General features: G+C 41.2%; 1 protein-coding gene across 7 annotated transcripts in view; it reads right to left on the minus strand.

The window, feature by feature from the left end:
- TMEM108 (transmembrane protein 108) overlaps positions 1–18,230 on the minus strand; it is a 410,091-nt gene that overhangs the window by 181,336 nt on the left and 210,525 nt on the right. Inside the window, exon 5 of one of the 7 annotated variants that reach the window (XM_075125690.1) lies at positions 5,041–5,165. The exons of the other annotated variants lie outside the window; for them this stretch is intronic. The gene's annotated coding sequence lies outside the window, so the exon portion shown is untranslated. The remainder of the gene's footprint in view (positions 1–5,040; positions 5,166–18,230) is intronic. 7 annotated transcript variants of the gene reach the window in all.

Genomic DNA, 18,230 nt, shown 5'->3' on the forward strand with positions numbered 1-18,230 from the left:
CCATATAAAATCAAATTGCCCAAAACTTAAGGTTACTCCACAATCTGCACCCACAACCTCCACCATGAGTGCAAATGCTATCACCTTGATCCCAGAGGAAATTGTAGAGGAGAATGGCCTCATAAACTATATTAGGACTGAGTATTGGGAAGGTAGTGAAGAATTTATCAAGAGTGAATTTATAAGGTGGAGAGATACTACATCACAAGTCACTTTGGTCAAGGAGAGTTTGGCAATGGAAGAGGACAGACTTCCTGGCAAAAGTCTAAATATTTTAATTTTGGCTGAATTCTCTGTGACTGTACCTCTAACTGAAGTCCACCTTGAGTGGGAAGATTTTAAGGGTGATGTAGTGGTTGGCATCAGAAATTTGCTACCTGCTGCATGGTAATGTTATAACCAGGTCCCAGGGGAAGTATGGATCTGATTCGCCTGCTTTGTCTGTGGTCAGCAGGAAAGACTGTGAAGGGCGGGACATGCCATCAGTCCTTTGTCTTTTGAGAGTTGTAGCTTGCCTTCTGAGGAGGAATTTGAAAATTCTTCTGTTGTGGCAGAGTCTGCTCTGGGCTTAAGTGAAATGCAAAAAAAGTTTGTGACTGCCCAACAAGCTCACCCATCTCTGAAACAAGAGAAGTCTGCAGATCAAAGTGATGCCCTAGCTGGGGAAGGAGAAGGTAGATTTTTCTGCAGAAGAAGGTTTGTTGTGTAGAGAGGCTCCTGGAGAGGAAATAAAAAAGAGGCACCCTGGTGAGGTTTGCAAGCAGGTAGTTGTGCCTGAGAAATATAAGAGAGAATTGCTCCAAGTAGCTCATGATGGTCCATTTTCAAGACTTTTAGGAGTGGAAAAAAACTATGACAGATTGAAACAGAATTTCTATTGGCCTCACATGTTTGAGACAGTAAAAGATTACTGTAAGAGTTGTGACTTATGTCAGAATTGTAAGGGACCTTGCAAAGCACCATTGCAACCTTTGCCCATTATTAAAGAGGCATTTGCCAGAATGTCTGTAGATATTGTGGGACCTCTCACTAAATCTTCCAGGAATGGAAAGAGATATATACTTGTGGTGGTGGTGGATTCTGCCATCAGGTACCCTGAAGCCACAGCCTTGTCTAATACTGAAACTGAAACTGTGGCTACAGCTTTATTCACCATTTTCAGCAGAGTACATTTTCCCAGAGAAATCTTGACATACTGTGGTGCAAATTTCATGTCTGTAGTCTTTAAAAAGTTATGGGAATTACGGGGAGTAAAGCATATAAAGGCTGCTCCCTATCACCCAGAAACTAATGGGCTTGTGAAAAGATTTAATGGAACTTTAAAAGCTAAGCTAATAATATATGTCTCCAGACATGAGAACGACTGGGACGTGTTACTCCTTTATTTTCTATATGCACAGAGAAGTGTTCCCCCAAGAATCTACTGGTTTCACCGCCTTTGATGTCCTGTATGGGAGGCAGGTGAGGGGACCCCTAGACTTGGTTTGAGACTCTTGGAAAGGCAGTACTGAGGAAACAGGACAGACGGTAGGGGAGTATGTCACTCATTTTAAAAAGAATTTATAAGTTATGATTAATTTAATTCAGCAGAACCCTAAAAAAAGTCAGGAAATTCAGAAAGTTTGGTATGATCAGCATACTGAAGAAAGATCATGTGATATTGGTGATTTGGTATCAGTGCTGATCCCAGTGAGGAAAAACAAAATGCAGGATTATTGGGAAAGACCTTTCGAGGTGATTGAAAGAGTGAATGAAGTCACATATGATGTAAGGCAGCCCAATGGCAGAGGAGCTGCTCTATGCTTGGGTGTGGAAGAGGAAAAAGAGTATATCTGCTCTATATGGGAAGTTCTAGAGGGCCCTGGAGAGTCCTGTGAAGGAACTGAGGTGGCTAATAGATCGTACAGGCCTAGGAGTTTCTTAGTAGTGGCCAGCAAAGGTGACTCTGATAGGCTGGGTACTGCTGAGTTACTCAGTATTGTGAATCTCATTGGTACCAACAAACTTGGTTCTGAAAGCCTGTCCTCCACATTAGCTGGCAGCATAGTAGGTGCTGTGGATGACAGGGTAGAGCACTCTACTGTCCATGCTAGATACTTTGGTGCCAATGCTTTGGTACTGGTAGAGGCATTCACCAGCTCCTGAACTGGGCACAACTCTTCCAGATACCCCACATGACTCCACTATGTCCAGCGGCACCAGATACTCAGAGCACCCTTGAAGTGGAAGATCTTGTGTATATATATATATATATATATATATATATATATATATATATATATATATATATATATATGCCAGTGAGCATAACTATACTAAGGAATACAAAATGAAACAGAACTAGGGAAAACAAGCACACAATGTGCAGAGATGTTGGCACTGCAGGAGTTCCATCTCATTATTATGGGCAGTAAGAAGGAACTGAGGTAGGGCTGATCCAACCTTTTCTTCCCTAAGCTATGGAAGGCCAGAGCACACTCAGGGTACAGCTGCAGCTCCAACAGATACTGTTATTCAAACAGAATTCAATCTTGTGTGTACAGGGCCCATGCATACTAGAAGTGGAATATATATATGGTCAAAAACTCAAAGAACTACTCCTCTAATTCATATCCTTGGTTTTAAAAATAATAAGATATGAACATTCAGAAGTGCTTCATGACTTCTTTGTTTCAGTTTTCACCAAGAAGATTGATGGTGATTGGACATCTAATATTGTGAATGCCAGTGAAAATGGGGTAGGATCAGAAAAGGCTAAAATAGGGAAAGAACAAGTTAAAAATTACTTAGACAAGTTAGACGTCTTCAAGTCACCGGGGCCTGATGAAATGTATCCTAGAATACTTAAGGACCTGACTGACGAGATACCTGAGCCATTAGTGATTATTTTTGAAAAGTAATGGAAGACGGGAGAGATTCCAGAAGACTGGAAAAAGGCAAATATAGTGCCAATCTATAACAAGGGAAATAAGGACAACCCGGGGAATTACAGACCAGTCAGCTTAACTTCTGTACCCAGAAAGATAATGGAGCAAATAATAAAGCAATCAATTTGCAAATATCTAGAAGATAAGGTAAGAAACAGTCAGCATGGATTTGTCAAGAACAAATAGTGTCAAATCAACCTGATAGCTTTCCTTGTCAGGCTAACAAGACTTGTGGATAGGGAGGAAGCAGTAGACATGGTATATCTTGACTTTAGTAAAGCTTTTGATACTGTCTCGCATGACCTTCTCATAAACAAACTAGGGAAATGCAACCTAGATGGAGCGACTATAAAGGTGGATGCATAACTGGTTGGAAAACCATTTCCAGAGAGTAGTTATCAGTGATTCAGTCCTGCTGGAAAGACATAACGGGTGGGGTTCCGCAGGGATTGTTTCTGGGTCTGGTTCTGTTCAATATCTTCATCGATGATTTAGATAATGGCATAGAGAGTACGCTTATAAAGTATGCTGGGAGGGGTTGCAAGTGCTTTGGAGGATAGGATTAAAATTCTAAATGATCTGAAGAAACTGGAGAAATGGTCTGAAGTAAATAGGATGAAATTCAATAAGGACAAATGCAAAGTACTCCACTTACGAAGGAACAATCAGTTGTACACATACAAAATGGGAAATGACTGCCTAGGAAGGAGTACTGCGGAAAGGGACCTGGGGGGTCATAGTGGACCACAAGCTAAATATGAGTCAGTGTAACACTGTTGCAAAAAAAAAAAAAAAGCAAACATCATTCTGGGATGTATTAGCAGGAGTGTTATAAGCAAAACATGAGAAGTAATTCTTCTACTCTACTCCGCGCTGATTAGGCCTCAGCTGGACTACTCTGTCCAGTTCCGGTCATCATGTTTCAGCGAAGATGTGGACAAACTGGAGAAAGTCCAGAGAAGAGCAACAAAAATTATTAAAGGTCTAGAAAACATGACCTATGAGGGAAGATTGAAAAAACTGGGTTTGAGAAGACTGAGAGGGGACATGATAATAGTTTTCAAGTACATAAAAGATTGTTACAAGGAGGAGTGAGAAAAATTGTTTTTAACTTCTGAGGATAGGACAAGAAGCAATGGGCTTAAATTGCAGCCAGGGAGGTTTACGTTGGACATTAGGAAAAACTTTCTATCAGGGTGGTTAAGCACTGGAATAAACTGCCTAGGAAGGTTGTAGAATCTCCATCACTGGAGATTTTTAAGATCAGGTTAGACAAACACCTATCAGGGATGGTCTAGATAATACTCAGTCCTGCCATGAGCGCAGGCAACTGGCCTAGGTGACCTCTCAAGGTCCCTTCCAATTCTATGATTCTATGATTACAGGCCTAATCCTTTAGGTCTTATTTAGCATTCTCATTGAGCCCTCTGAAGAAGGGATTGCAGGGCTGGGCCCTAGTGTAAATGTGCAAACAAATATAATCTCTTAATAAATACCCTTAACCTTTTTGGGCAAATAAAATGAGGAACAACCAATTCATTCTTAATACACCAATTGTGCTACTATTGTATTATGTAAATAAGGATGCCTTTCAAATGCCTGATGATAACATTCTGTGGCACTAGCCCAGTATTATCAAGCACTGTGTTTTCCTTGCAAGCCAGTCTATATAATTATTCTCTCTGACCACTACATCTTTAAAAGGCTTGCTAGTTAACTGACTTCTGCAACTTCAAATTGCAATTTATCTTCACAGCTTTCAAAACATGTTAAACCTATCTAGCAGCTTTCCAAAGGATCTAACAGTGATATTCCACTTTCTAAAAAAAATTCTTTCTTCTTAAGTAGTGCTGCAGTTGCCAAAAAAACACACTGATACAACAACAATGTTTCCGACCATCAGCAAAACTAGGCCACTGCTTGCTTGTGGCACACTGCAAATAAAGTACCCAATTCCCATGAAAAATGCTGCTCTAAAACATGTGCCATCATTTTTTTATTATCTGCAGTGCTTCTGGATAGCAATTTAAAAAACTAACAACTTATGCATGGCCAAGGGAAGTTATTTTTCTTAGTGTTCCTATTATAAATAAGGAATTCACATGTTCATTACCACCCTCAGAGCTGATCTGTCAGGTACAGTTCTGAAGCCTTGAAGTTTTAGCTGTCCTGGAGGGAAGAGACTGCTTAAGGAACTCAATTCAGTTCAGTGGAGTTTTTGCCGAGGAGCCAGAAATCCTGTGCAGGAAAGATGGTATTTCAAGACTGCAGAACAATTCTTAAGGACATTCATTCCGAAGTCCAAAACATTATTTTATTTTATTTTTTTACAGTTGCTAAGTGGCAACAATGTACTTATCTGTGGCATCATTTACAAAACCCAAGCACTTAAAAGTAGGGAAATGAATAGTTAAGGGTACCGCAAAGCTTACATTACCCAAAAAATAAACAAATTCATTATTCTTATCAAGTACAAAGAAATACTTTATTGAAACAGGTCTCTGATCTAAATAAAATATTTTTCTCTCATCAGTAACCTCAAATACTAAGCACAGCACAAACTCTTTCTGAAGAAGGCTGCTCACTCTCCCCCACCCTCACTCACTTTCACTGGACTGGAGCAGGGGGTTGGGGTGAGGGATGATGGGTTTGGGGTGCAGGAGAGGGCTCAGGGCTACGGCAGAGGGTTGGGGTGCAGGAGGAGGTTCACTGTATGGGCTTCGGGATGGAGTTTGGGTGCAGGAGGGGGCTCAGGGCTGGGGCAGGAGGTTTGGGTGTGGGTGGGGGTGCAGAGTCTGGGAGGGAGTTAGGGTGCAGGAGCGGGTTCTGACCTCAGGCAGGGGGTTTGGGGTGTGGGCTCCAGCCAGGCGCTGCTTATCTCAGGCGGCTCCCAGTCAGCGGCGCAGCAGGGCTAAGGCAGGCTCCCTGCCTGCCCTGGCTCCGCACTGCTCCCAGAAGCAACCACCATGTCCACTCCCTAGGTGGAGGCGCGGCCATGGTACTGCCCATGCCCACAGACACCAGCAACGCAGCTCCCATTGGCTGGGAACCGCGACCAGTGGGAGCTGCGGAGCCAGTGCTGGAGGCGGGGGCAGCATGCGGAGCTTCCCTGATTGGCCCTGTGCCTAGGGGCCACAGAGACATGCCAGCCACTCCCAGGAGCTGTGCGGAGCCAACCGGACTTTTAATGGACTGGCAACCCTAGTTTCCCCCTGCAAAGGGGCAAGGTGGTGCACCCGACTCCAGCCCTGAGGGGAGGGGAGGGGGCACCGAGGCTCAGGGGGCTTCTGGCCTACGGCGTAGAGACTTCCCACAGGCTGGATGAAATTAAGCAGCAGCTGTAGGTTCCCACCTCTGTTACACACTTTACAATTAAACTCCAAATTCAATGTTTGAAGGGGAGTCTTTCCATTGACTTCTGGGAGTTGGATAAACTCATATTGCTCAATCATGCTACTTCTGACGTCAACAGGATCAATATTGCCTCCATAACTTCCACTGAAAGTCGAGTCGAATTGCCCCCAAAAATATTCACTATAAAATTAACGACTTTGCTTAACTACAATTTATTACCTTCAAATATAATCAGCATTTGAAGTTTCGAAAAGAATCAAATATAAGGAAATTTGAATTAATAGCAATTAGTCTCCATCTGACTCAAAAATGGCTAAGAAATGTTAGACAAGTCCCAAAATTTTGAATGAGGGTAAACTGTCAAAAACAGTGCAATGAATTTTCTTCAAACTTCACAGGAACAGTCCCTTTCATATTCAGAGTAAATCTGGCAGTGTTGAGGACAAACTAATTTTCCAAGCCAAAGTTAAAGATGGGCAAATATTGGGACTTATAATGGAAAATGATTGTTCTATAACTATGGGAGATCCTACTGCTTCTACATAATAACAGCAAAGAAAAATTAAATGAAGTTTGAATTTCACAATAAAATGAGCAAAAATTCAAACGGGCACATGTTTCAAAGCTAAATCAACAACTTCACCAACATTTTTATAAAGCAAAGTTTCTGAACTGTGAAATGGCCTCAACTAAACCTCCAAATATTTTCCCCACAAAATTTCATGAATATTTTTTTGTTCCTTTCAGCATCTGAAGGAAGGCAAGGAACTAAACTCTACAATGGTGTAAAGGTGTTTTAATGACAGATGTAAAGTTCTCTACCCATCTATAAACTCTGTCCTCTGAAGTCAATGGGACTATTAATAGGCTTAAAGTTAAGTTTGTGTATAAACACTGGCAGGACCAGAGCCTTTGTATAGACAGATTGCAAGGGGTTGGGGAGGGCTTGCCCTTGTTTATCTGATGATGTTCAGAATTAAATGACAGGTGGGTAAAAATGCCTACATCTTCCATCATTGTTAGCACAAAAATAGTTGTACCAGTGGGGGATAATAGGTCCTAATTTTCCCAGAGTAGACACAGTCATGAAGGACGTCTTCATTGGATTTTTCACTCATGTTTGACAATGGTGTCAAACACAGCTCTCTTGCCCCAACCCACCCTCAAACTGGTGATGAACTTGGCTATCTTGCAGCTGTGGAATGGTTCAATTTAGAAATGTCGACTCTACTTTGTTAAAACAGGTGTTGAACTCATTTGACCCTGTCCAAAAGTAAATGAGTTCTAACACTGATTGAGGGTGCTGGATGAGTTACCTTTAACACCATCAAAAATACAACCTCTCTGTACTATGACTCTGATCCTGCAAGACGCTCCACATGGCTGGATTCCTACACCCAGGCAGAATCACACTGAAGCCCATCAGGAAAGAGCTCCTTGCAGGATTGGGATCCATTATAAGAAAAACACCACAAACTATATCACTATACAAGCATGGCTACTGTACCTTTTTGTCTGTGCCTTCTATATTTGTGTGTTAATTCCCTGAGCTATTACACGGGGGCTTAGGATTGTGTGTCGGGTTCAGCTATAATTTCCTTGGTATGTGTCATAAACTGAACATTATTTCAGCTTGGAGGTTTTTATGTTGTAACATTGATTGGAAAAGGATAAAGAGGAAAACAACATCTTGTTTTATACCACGGCAATTGATTTTTTAAAATTTAATTTGTACCTTGTAAGGATTTTTTAAATTGTTCTTTGGCCGTTCTGAATATTGATTGCATTTTAGGGAGTGTTGTTTAATAAAAAAAATTCCTCCCTTTCTTCACGTAAACAAAGTAATCTGCAAACCTGTCAGAGGTGCTTTGTGGAAAACTTTCCACATTTAAATTGAAGCTAGCTCCTCCCACCACAAATACATACCCAACCCCTCTATGAGATACAAGGCCAGATCCTCTGGTCCCTTAAAACTGCTGCACTTTGCCCTGGTGGCTTTAAAGCAGTCTAAAACCAGTTTTATTGGCTGGTGGAGGATTTCTTCTGTGCCATCTACCCTCCTGATTTCCAGAACAACAAGTGAGTTCAGGGACATAAGGAGGCTCTGCTTTACACCCAGAGCATGAAGCGGCTCTAGTTTACACCAAAGAGTGGACAGCCAGCTGAACAGACCCAAAGCACTGCTCAGCTGACCAGACAATCTGGCCTCATATCTCTTGGTCAGCAGCGGATTTTGAGCAAAGCCTTCAGCTGATCATGCAAAATCTAACTACTACTGAGGCAATGGTGATCCGGAATCTCAGGGCACATGGGAGGTAATTTGAGATAGAAAAACAACAAAATCCACATGTATTTACAGTTTCAACATCCTAACCTAAGTTTATAGAAATGTAAGAGAAGAACTTACAGTTGAGTCAACAGTGTGCCCTTGTTGCCAAGAAGGCCAATGGCATTTTGGGATGTATAAGTAGGGGCATAGCGAGCACATCGAGGGACGTGATCGTTCCCCTCTATTCGACATTGGTGAGGCCTCATCTAGAGTACTGTGTCCAGTTTTGGGCCCCGCACTATAAGAAGGATGTGGATAAATTGGAGAGAGTCCAGCGAAGGGCAACAAAAATGATTAGGGGTGTGGAACACATGATTTATGAGGAGAGGCTGAGGGAACTGGGATTGTTTAGTCTGCAGAAGAGTAGAATGAGGGGGGATTTGATAGCTGCTTTCAACTACCTGAGAGGTGGTTCCAAAGAGGATGGTTCTAGACTATTCTCAGTGGTAGAAGAGGACAGGACAAGGAGTAATGGTCTCAAGTTGCAGTGGGGGAGGTTTAGGTTCGATATTAGGAAAAACTTTTTCACTAGGAGGGTGGTGAAACACTGGAATGTGTTACCTAGGGAGGTGGTAGAATCTCTTTCCTTAGAAGTTTTTAAGGTCAGGCTTGACAAAGCCCTGGCTGGGATGATTTAATTTGGGATTGGTCCTGCTTTGAGCAGGGGGTTGGACTAGATGACCTCCTGAGGTTCCTTCCAACCCTGATATTCTATGATTCTATGAACTTTACTTTACATTTACTCTCTGCTGTATCCGTGCATTATGATTTCATTGAAACAACTAATAGTTGTCTTTTCATTTCATTGGCAGTCCAGTTGACATTGCAAATTAACCTTCAGTGCCAATCATCAACATATACGCATGTGCCAGTCCAATAAATATCAGCACCCACCTCTGACTGCTGATATTACAGCCCATATTGGAACTACTTTACATAACAATATGCTACTTACCTATAAAACCTAACCCTTTTATTGTAAATTTTGCTCATTCAAGGAAGTGGCTCTTTTAGGGCTCTATCCTGGAAAGTGCTGAGCCCTTGCAACTCCCACTGAAGTCAGTGGGAGTTGAGGGAGATCAGTACTTCACAAGTTCAAGCCCTTAGAAAACAAAGCACTCAAACTGGATTGAAGATCATCAGTCCAAATACTCAGAGTAAGAAACAGATTTAGTCCTTCACGCAGGTTGGCTTTTGAAACACTGTGAGAAGACGCTGTTTTGTGTTGCTCATTTGACATTCTCTCCATCCTGCCTTTTAATCAATTTATGAAAACAGCAACAAAACAGATTGCCTACAGTTGATGGTATTTGCCATTCTGAACTTGATGTTGTCTGTCAACTCCTAGCATAAACACAATGGCGGCAAACAGAGGCAGCAAGAATGCTAATCATTTAAAAATTCTGATAGCAACTAGCCCAGAAAACAAGCAGGGAAAAGTTCAAAGGGAGACAACTGGTCTCACTGCCTATGTTTCCAAACAGGGCAGCTCCTATTAAAAAGTAAACCTTGCTGATGTACAAAACACAGAAGAAAAGAACTGATGCCAACAAGTTCCACCCACTACATGGTTACAGGGACAGATTCTGATAGGCTTATACCCTTTGATTAGTACCTTACTCTGTGAGTAGTCACACGGACGTAAAATGAACATCTCATTGTTTCAATTAGAAAGTTCATTTTATTTAGAACAATTTCATTTAGTTTTTTATGTTAAAAAAGCAACAAAATAGTTTTCCTTCCTTTTCCAACAGAAAAATGTGAAAAAGGCGAACACATAAAAAAAAACTAAATGTTTTTTAAATTTGAAGCAAAACAAACATTTTCATTTAATTTTGAATTTGTTCATAGAACTCCTCCACCCCCAATTCCTGAAAAATATCAAGAGAAACTAAATTGTTTCTTTCAAAAATCTTTCAGAAATTAAAATGTAAATTTCATCAGCCCCCATCTTCGTCACTGTAGATCTCTGATGTTATTTCTCACTGTGTTCCCTTTATCTCCTTTGTACTACCATGAATACTACTCCAGTCAGTAGTGGATCCCCTTTCCTTCTCCTTTCATGTCTATTCTACTCTATTCTATTTCTTAAAGTTTCTTATACTGCCCTCATCATTATAGTATCTGAACCCCCTCAAGTAGTGCATTAAACAATGTGACTAACATCTGTCATGTGTTATTTGTTCTCTCGTCCTTTTCCCGGAGGAAAAGCATGAGCAGTGGAGTGTCTTGTTTTGGTAGGCTTTTTTTGGGGGGGGACGGGGGTTGTATTGTTTGTTGTTGTTTAAATATACATTTTATTATGTATTTATGCCAGAGAAGGAAAGGTCAAAGAAATGCACCTCCTGCTTGGAACAGAAGGTGGAGAGGTTGGTGATAGTCCTAGATGATCACAATGGTCCTTTCTGACCTTAAAGTCCATGAGTCTTGGACTGGCCGCCAAGAAAGTTCTGTCTCCTGCACAGAACAGCTTCCTCCTTGTAGAACTGCATTGTGAGAGAATTTTACTATGCCCAGAACAAGCCCCTAGTTCTAGTCTCCAAGGGCCATTCCCATTCCTCATGCAACTTCCACCTATAAACTTCTTCTGCACGGCTCACCAAATAACCAGTGTCAGTCATACATCTTCTGTGTGCCAACATCATGTAAGAGAGAGCCAAGAGAAAGCGTGGAAATATAAATAACTAGTCTCGTCTGTGTCTCCCAGTGTATTTTGTCCCATCTGAGGCAAAGCTTATGAGAATTATTGGAGAATACATTTGAAAACCAGCTGGCAGCTGTCCAGGAGGGAAGACAGCTTCATTTTATTATACTGAAGTATTGAACATACACAGTAAACAGAACAGGAGATAGCAAGGACAACTTTAAGTTCTTTATAACTAGAGATGGGCCTGAATCAAAAGTCCTGAGCAGAATGCTCCCAAAATTGTGATCTGGATTCAAATGTTGTAGCTTGTCCCTAAATCTATTATGGGCCAAATCAAAACCCTAGGCTCCAAACACCCCTAAAGTTTGGGTCCATATTTGGATCCCCTCTCTAGCTGTGGTGTATAGGAACAGGATAGTAGCCCTTTAAATAATTTGTGAGCTCTCTAGTGGCACTCACTGTTTTCTATATAAAACTATATTTTAGAGGTTTCTGGAAAACAACAAGAGCAGTCGCATGTCTATAGCAAGGCCTTGTTTATGGACCGATAGTAAATACAACGGTGCTCCTTGGTTTCTTTAAATTCTTACTGTGTAAAGAGCAAAAGACATAACACTCGCTATAGCTGAGTGTTTGTTTGCTCTGTGTTAGCTATAGGGAGATTATAGAGCCCGGATCACAATAAATAAATCTAAGGAGTAAATTTTAAAAAGCCAGTCGTGATTTTTCGGTGCCCAACTTCAGACACCTAAAAGGGCCTGATTTTCACAGAGTGGGTGCTCAACTCTTTCAGAAAATCAGGCCCTTTTGAGGCATCTAACATGGGGCACCCACAATCTATTTACTTTTGAAAATTTAGGCCAGAACCTTGCAACTAACTCATCCTGTGATTTATCCCATAAGCCTTATTTTGTAGGAAGAAAAAAAAATGATGTCAAGTTCCAGTTTTTCTTGTCTCCCTACCTCGAGTAAGTGATCTCTGCAGAAAATTAGAAATCCTTGTATTCATATACACACTGATAAGGCATCTGGGATGATCTACATCCCTTTCACAGCTTCAGCTGTGCTTCAAGCTAGACCTGGTTTATGTAGGATCCCTGCTAAGGATGCTCCATTGTTGTAATTAAAGGCTTAATCTCCTCCCAATCGTCTGTTCAGTTGTTATGAAATATGCCGGTTGTGCCTTGTTCTTGTTACGGGAAATTGCCAGGCAGATAACAAAAACAAAAAATTAAATTATCCAGTCTGCATGTCCACCTTACTGCACATCCACGCATGCTGCCTTTTATTGGATTGCCCTGCAGCAAGAGGTAAGCAATGCAACTTTCTTCCACCTAAGATGGGTACTGAGCTGTCAAAACGAACAAAAGCAAGCCCTGCTTGGATTCAGTAAGTCACATTGCACTTTGCGTTCATTACTATTTTGCACCCTGCCGGGGTGCAGCTCTTTGGAGCACCAGGAATCAGACATAATTATTACATGCTAGCAAATAAACAATATTAGCTGTTGACTCATCGCTCACAAAAATAAAAAAGTTCCAAGCCAGGCTCAATAGATCTGGCAGACATACAAAATGGTCTCAGGAGGGGGGATTCCAGTCAGTCTATCTAAAACAGCAGCAACCATGCATCAGCCCTGCAAGAGTCATCTACTTTTTAATTAAATGGAAGGCTCTTTTCCTCTCCCTTCCTTCTTCCCTCACTCCCTTTCTGCCCCATGCTCAGCAGATGTTAATGACAAGCCTTAATCACACCTGTCATTGGGTGAAAATGTTGCTGAAACAAAAATAAAAGTAACAGGTCAAAACAAAGTAAATGAGGAAAAGTAAACAGCTACTTAGGTGACGTACAATCTACTCAATGGCTAAGCAAAATCAAACTACAGTAGAACCTCAGAGTTATGAATACCAGAGTTTTGAATTGACCAATCAATCACACACTCATTTGGAACTGGAAGTACACAATCAGGCAGCAGAAGAGACAGAAAAAAAATAAAATACAGTACAGTACAGTGTTAAATGTAAACTACTAAAAAAATAAAAGGAAAGTTTAAAAAAAGGTTTGACAAGGTAAGGAAACTGTTTCTGTGCTTGTTTCATTTAAATTAAGATGGTTAAAAGCAGCATTTTTCTTCTGCATAGTTACATTTCAAATCTGTATTAAGTCAATGTTCAGTTGTAAACTTTTGAAAGAACCATAATGTTTTGTTCAGAGTTACGCCAACAACCTCCATTTCTGAGGTGTTTGTAACTCTGAGTTTCTACTGTATTGGTTTACACTCTCTCTCACCGATCTAGTCTGAACAATGTTCCGTCACATCCAGTTGGGTGTAGTGAGCTCTTCTCCAAGAAAAGAGGGGGCAAACTGAAGGGCACCATGTTGCTTTGAAAAAACAAAATCACCTCCAAACTGCAACAAAATTAATAATTCAGGAAAACTATAAGCCTGCAAATCTGCACTCCACTGAAGCCCATGAGAAAGCCTCCCTCCAAAACAGGTACCACCACCACAAGTGCTTTTGATTGGAGGCCTGCAACTCTGCAGAGATCTGCTTTATATCTGCAGCTGCGGATATCCACAGACCATGTCTGCAGATCATGGATCAGATGCAGATACAAATTTTGTAGCCACGCAGGGCTCTACCTTTGATCTCTTTAACACACTAATATCATCTGCCTTCTGGCTGATGACCCCTAAAATTAAGGGCTTTGAATATGCTTAACTATGCAATTGGGGCAAACCCCATCCCTTCTTTAACAACAAAATACATGTGCAGCAGAACCAGTGTAGATCTCTGTATAGGGTTAGGAGTGGACAGGGTTTTTGCTGCCCACATAGGCAGTACAGAACAAGTCTTGCATATTTTCCACTTGAAACAATGAATTGGCCCAGTTTCACCCAAAATTCTACTCAGGTATATGAATCTGTCTGACACTTTGGGTTTGCAAAGACACCAAACACCAGAGGAGTATCTCCTAGTTTTGACAAGCTTTCTTACAAAAACTTTTCACAACTTCAATTATACAGTTGGTGAAATGTATCCCTAGCTGTGTTTATTTGGAAGGGCTGAGACCAGGACTTCTAAATTCTCTCTCAGGTAGGGTACCACTTTGACTAAAGTATGAAGGGAAAGGACTGAAAAATATCACTTTATCAAAGTACTACTGGTATTTCACCATCGTGAATCAAATTCCGCTCTCAGTTAAACTGGCATAAACATGGAATAATTCAATTGTAATCACTCCCGATATACACCAGTGGAGGTAAGATCAGATTCTAGCTCTGTGTAGTTCTAGGTACCAACAGTTATAAAAATATGTATATTTGCCATAAAGATGGGCCCGTACAAAAGCCCAGATCCAAATACCTCAGATCACTGGGGTATTTTAAATTTGCATTCAGATCCTGATTTGATTTTGCAGCTAAGTCCCTTCTCTAGTGCATTCCAATTAGCCACAGCAAAGGGAAGTAGTGAATAATAACCTGATGCATCTGAATGTCAGTACTGAATCATTCACACACAGAAGGGGACAGTTTAGTTGCAGTACATGATTCACACAAACCCTGTTATTACAGAAGAACCACGAGGCTGTAATTATGTTGCACTCCTGCCTGTACACTACTTTGAAAACTTAAAGGTCAATTAAATAGGTCCCTCCTGGCTTTCATCTGTCAATAAATATTTCTATGGATTTAGTTTGACATCTTGGTTATTTCTTTTCCATATGCTATAACAAAGAATTTTTAAACAGTACTCCACACATAAAACTGAATCCCAAGGCTTTATTTTAGCCAGGAAAACCAGAATCAAGTGCTTTCATCTAGGTCTTTGTAGATGTCTTTATATGATGGAGATGTCCAGTTCAGATGACTCAGTTGTTACATAAGCAGATAAACATCAGTAGCCTTGGGGTTTTGCAGCCTTTAAGTAGGCAGCTTTCAATAGGAGCGGACAGAATGAATGATCTAATGGGAATGAAAATTAACCTTCCCTTTGTAGATTTTTATTCCACTCATGCTCAGCCTCCATCAATAGGATTTTGATGGCATTATTAAAAATCACAGGCTCCTGTGGAAAATTGGCTTGGGATGTCTCAAGGCAGCTCTTACGGCTCTTTTAGCAGGGGCCAAATTAGTTTTCTGCAAAATGGCTGCGTCTCTAAGCAATAAAAATCGAGTAGGGTTGTTGACGTAGCAAACAACAGGTCTGGGAAATCTCCCACGCAATTCATGTTTAATTTAAGAATTTGGATTGTAGGTCCAATATTTCCCAGAATCTGAATTCCTAAATTAAATGGTACAAAGAGAATTAAATAACATGATCAAATTTTGTGCCTGACATAATGACCTAGGGTGCTTCACTGTGTGGTGTTAGTGTTGTAACAGCAACCAGTACTAGTTCAGAAGTATTGATAAAACTCTGAGGCAGCTCTCCCTGGACTGATTAAATGCAGGTGTCTTAATCTGGGATTCTACTCAACCCTAGCAGGAGGCACAGCTGAGTCCAGCATTGTTGTTAATGTTCTGTAGCTCAGACAATTTCTAAATTAGTTTACTGATGATCTGAAAAAGAAGGGTGCTCTCCCCAGAATGTTTCCTGACATTCTGTCTCAAATATGTGTATTCTGTGAGTAACACTTTTTAAATTGATAAAAAGTGTTGGCTAATGCTTGCTCTTCCGGTAAAAGCAATGGCTAGCAGCAGATGTCTAGTATCTTATGAGACAATGGACAGGTGTTCTTACTGCAAGGTGCTGCCAAGTCTGCTCTGTGAGAGAAACAAGGCTGAGGGCCATCAGTACAGCAGTCAAACCCTAAGCTCCAAATGTAGGTCTGTCCTAAATATCCCTCACTAACTGGTTACCACTTATCCCCTGATGGTGTCTGGGCATAGTCCCTTCACAAGGCAATCGGCCTCTACTGATGTGGTGTGAAAGGCCAAGTCTGTTGTTGCTTTAGCTTACTTGCATATGGCCACCCTGCAAAAAACTCACAGAGTGCCAGATAGAATTGCTTGGCAAGTAATTTTTTCATGTTGGGCTGGGAAAAGCCCGACCACGATAGATGCTGACATTTTGCTTTTGTTATGAGGTACAAACGAGCTTTCAGGTGACCCAATAGCACTACTGCCCAAGTCTTCCTCTCCACAAAAGCACATAGACCAAATTCTCCGATTTTGTAAATTGGAGCAGCTCCACTGAGTCAATGGAGAATTTGACCCAGAGCTTCTTGTTACTCCCACCACTACTCTCCTTCCTTTTGTAAATATATTACCTGACTTATTCCCAAAGGCTGGCTTAGTTTCCTCCGAGATCTGCATTTAGATTTTGAGTGACATAGAAGAAGCTCCTCCTATGATAAAGCATGCATGTAAGGCACAAAAGGGAATACATCTTTTTAAAAGGATGCTATGGGACCAGTTCTGCCCTCAGCTATATCCTTGAAACTTCTGTCGTCAATGTCTCTGATTCAGGAAGGCACTTAAACATCTGCTTAATTTTAAAGATAAGCACGTGCCTAAGCACCCATTCTGAATACATATGCCCTTCTGAATCAGAATAATAGGAGTTGCTTATATCTGAGGGCAGAAATGTCAAATTCCCGGAGTCTGGTATCACATTGAACGTTTTCCCTGTACCATACTATTATTGGCTTTTAGCAATAAATCTGCCTGATTTTGGTTATTTGGCCTCTTGAATATATTTCATAACAAACCAAAGTGTGATCAAGTAATTCACTGTACCATTTATCAACACAAGAGCAAGAAAGGAAGGAGGAATACACACACACACTTTCTCTCTCTTTAAACCATTTTCAGAGAGCAATGTATTTACCACAGTTTGTTTGTTCTCCACCAGCTCTAAGCCTTTTGTTCTCTTTTCTATACCCCTCTGATTTATCTCCCTGTCAGAGAGAGGAAGAGTCTCTCCATTACACTGAACAGTAATGGATGAGCACTTCAGGGCCTATTCTGAGTGACTTGTTCATACAGCTTCAGGGTAAGTGGCAGAGATGCAGTATATAACAATGGACTTCTAGGGGACACACATCCAGGAGAGAGGCAGCCAGGAGCCTCCTCCCATTGTCCATTAGAAAATGGGATGGGAATAATGGCAGCTCTTTCACACAGGAAGTGCAAAACCAGCGTGACTGCTCTTGGTATCTCCTCTCCATCATCTCCTGAGGAGAGGCCTGGTAACTTAGCCTAATCTTTCCATTGCCTTCTGATGGTGACAGGTTGTCTCATTCTCATCTTCTGCTTTGGGAGAAGGTGAGGAAGACAGCCTACTCTTCTTCCCAAATCCAAAGACAGGGATTTGTGAGGACAAGCAGTCTACCCACTCTCTGTCCAGCGGGAATGGGGAAATACTTCACCCCTTTCTTCCCAAAGAGCTCTGTAACTTATGCCCCACCATACAGAACAAGAGGGAAATGGGGAGGAACCGGGACTCTGAGTCACAATTCATTCTCTAGTGTGCTTCTTGGATGGTGCAGTATGTGCGACTCCTTACTCAAGGCAAGTTGTAAAGTTACAATCTAGCCATTAATATCTGTGCCTCAGTTAGCTTATCTGTACAACTGGGGTAATAATAGCTAACTCACAGAGATACTGTGTTAATCAACTAGTGTTTGGGGTCTTGGACGAAAGATGCAAATAAAATACAAATTATTATATACAAGATCTATGCCAGAGCAGGGGAAACTAAGACACACAGAAAAGTATTACACTGCAGACACACAAGAAACATTGAGGTATATCAGAAGGAGATACACAAAGGCAGATTCTCAACGAAAGGAGGCTTTAATTATCCATCTTTGACTTGCTTGGTGAAGGTTCCTGGGGAAAGAGAACTCCAAGAAACCTAACACTTGGCGAGCTAGTGGCAATTCTTGCATTACTATGGTTGGCCAGCTGGCTTGCCATCTGCCAGTACACATTCCCATTGACTGTACTGGACAAGTCCCAGGCTCCC

Source organism: Caretta caretta, chromosome 2 (genome assembly GCF_965140235.1).
Source record: "Caretta caretta isolate rCarCar2 chromosome 2, rCarCar1.hap1, whole genome shotgun sequence".
Classification (NCBI taxonomy): Eukaryota; Metazoa; Chordata; order Testudines; family Cheloniidae; genus Caretta; species Caretta caretta.